Consider the following 3,118-nt stretch of genomic DNA (forward strand, 5'->3'; position numbering starts at 1 on the left):
ATAATTTTATTCATGTTGTAAAATGGTGTTTGGTGCACTTGTATGCAACAATCTCATGAAATACTGCATTTCTTTTTTAAATGTTTATTTAATCAATTAAAACGTAGGCCTAGTGATTCCAAATCAGTTTTTTTTGTTCAGTTTTAAACGTGTGGTTTGATTGATTGTGTGCTCCAGAAGGAACCGTCAGGTGGAGTGTGTGTGCCGGTGCTGTGCCGCCGGCAATGTGACGCTGTGTTGCCTGGGGAGACGAAGAAGTATCTGCAGAGGGTGAAAATCTGTGAGAGTTCGCTGCTGTGGAGAGAGGATGTCGACCTCGTGAAGCTTCATCACACCCGAAAATTCTCACTCACACTACTGAGAGATGGACTGCTCGATAGGTAATCACTCACATCACATGTCAAGCTACAAACACAGTCAGTGTGTAGATAACTTCTGTTCATCTAAAATGTTTTATGGATAGACACCAGGGAAGAAATTACAATCTTGAACCTGAAAGAGGGTTTTATGTTTCAATGAGCCAACACGGATTAATGTGTGTACACAATGAAGCACACACAAAGACCACAACTATATCCAGACACAGTGGGCTTCTAGCTCACTAGTCTGTATTTGTGGAGGCCGAAATGAAATTGAGAGTATGTTTGGGTGTGTAGTTCATCACTCATGACCCATTGGGAGTTGTATTTATGCAAAGGCCTCACAATCGTCGCTCCTTCCCCTGCAGCCATCCATATCTCCTTCACCATCATCTTCTCACCCTCGTAGCTCTGAGTACCGCACCTTGGAGTCCAGCATCGTGCGAGTGGTCCATCAAGACAGGCAGCAGGACGCAGGGGATGATGGGGCATCGTCTGCGGTGACGACAGTCGCCGGGGAGATTCTTCAAGAGGCAGCAGTGCACATCGGAGCAGCGCTGGGGGAGACTCTTGGAGGTGAGGGAGGCGCAGGTGCCCCCCAGGGGGAGTAATGGTGCGGTGAAGGAGGAAACACACAAATCCCCTGACGTGACTCGCTTAACACCCACCAGGAGAGATGGAGAAAGAGAGAGAGATGAGGGGTGGTGAGTGTGAGTAAGGAAGAGTGCCGAAAGACACACAGAGACCCGTAATGTGACTCTTCTTTATGTCGGTTAGTTTAGTCTGTTGTGTTGTTTTTGTTTGGCCAGGTGGTCATATTTATCCACTAAAGTAAGAAAAGTTGTTACAAGAAATTCAAGAGATATTAAATGTTTTCCATGGATAAAAGGCAAAGCCGATAAAAGAGAAAACCGCAAAAGGTAGATAGTGGCAGAGAACAAAACTCGATATGTGTGTGTGTGTGTTGTTAAGTTAATTACAGGCTTTCAAACAGGTACTCAAGGTGTCACTCAAGGTGTTAAGCAGCTGTGCAAAGGCTGGGCAGGAGACGTGCCGGATCTCTGCTGCTTTTCTTTTTCTTCAGAGAATAGTCCTTTAAAATAGAAGTTAATTTCGGCGGATGGAGTGAGAAATGATTAGAGCAGGAGAGTGATAGTAGTCCAGTTCTTGTATTTCTTTGTGAGAGCTCTTCAGACGGTGCATTATCAGGTTCATTGATTCCCTAAGAGGCCTGTAGCTTAGCTCAATTCCTGATCCTCATAAACTTTGTCTGACGTAAACTGTTACCGAAGTACAAGTGCAATTGTTTCATAGGTTTATATCATAAACTGTTGCTAGTAGCTCACATGATCACCGGTATCGTCAATCAATTATTGTACAATTTACAGTGGCCTGAAACATGAATAAATACATATAAAGGTCACATGTGACAGTCTGAAAGTAAACTAACTAAATAAAGCAGAGACTCAATAAAAATATCTGATGAAGACCAAACTGTGCAGTGCTGGATACTTGCCCTACGATGGAAGTTAAGACATGTAGATTAGGTTCTGAAAGGTAGAAAAACAACCTGATCAAATATATCGACCTTAATTGATCATGTTGTTATTGAAACTGAACATCGATAAACTATGAGCAAGAGCCAGAATGTGCGTCCTGGACACACCCATATGTACGTGTGTGCTTGTGTGTCCACAGAGGCCCTGCAGCTACAACGGGAAGCTGTGTGGGTCAAACACGGCCGTCGGCCAGCGCAACTGGAGGAGCTCATAAGATCCTTGGAGCAAAGTCGTGATGTCACTGCAGGTCAACACGCTGCCACCAGGCGACAAGGTGCATATTTAAACAGGCAGCGTAGTTGGGCTCTAATTGAAGAGCAAATAGTTGATATGAAGTGGAGAGAGATGGAGTTAATGCAACCCTCTCTCTGGGAGTATGTGGATTGTGTCTTGACCTATGACATAGAGCTTTATGCTCCTCCATGTAACTTGATACCGAAGATAATTGTATGATTGTATCATCCTCATCATACTCTCATCTTATAAAAGATTATAGCAACAGGAGAATAATCAATTATATTACACCTTTTTATGGCAAACATGTTGAGTTGTCATTGAGTATAACTATTTTAAATGATGGTGCCCCATTACCTTCAAGTGTCCCAGTAGCCCTGACTTGAGTTGCACCAGCTATGTGTAAGCAGTTCCTAAGTTTAACTACACCCTACTTTCAAACTAGAAAGTTGATAAAATGGATTGCACCATTAATACTTGCGAAAAAAATGTAACTGGTAAATACTCTGATAATTTGAAATCTGAAAATTTAACTGGTAAAAACCTGGAAAAATCTGAAATTGAAAATATGCTTTTTTGGACACAGGATTTCTTTTCATTGCTCTGCAATATGTAGCCATCTTTATCACCCATTAACATCACAGCTGTAACATGACAACGTAAAAACAATGTGAAAACATAAAAAGTAATAATCAGCTTTGGAGAGCAAACGATTTATTTAATGACCAATTTGGTTAACCTTGTTTTATTTATATAACCATATGTTATATACATATCTGATTATTCCTCTGTAAACAAGTTTATTTGGTCAATTATTCTAATGTTAATGGAAAAACATTTACTAACTTATATTTGGTATTTTGTGAGAGGTGATTTAAAATCTTCCCAGTTGAAATCATTACCAACAGCATTTGGACTCAAACGGGCTGTATCAACAAGAAGTAGGGGCTTTAAACCAGAAGCGGA

This window comes from Pseudoliparis swirei, chromosome 7 (assembly GCF_029220125.1).
Source record: "Pseudoliparis swirei isolate HS2019 ecotype Mariana Trench chromosome 7, NWPU_hadal_v1, whole genome shotgun sequence".
In the NCBI taxonomy this organism is placed as follows: Eukaryota; Metazoa; Chordata; class Actinopteri; order Perciformes; family Liparidae; genus Pseudoliparis; species Pseudoliparis swirei.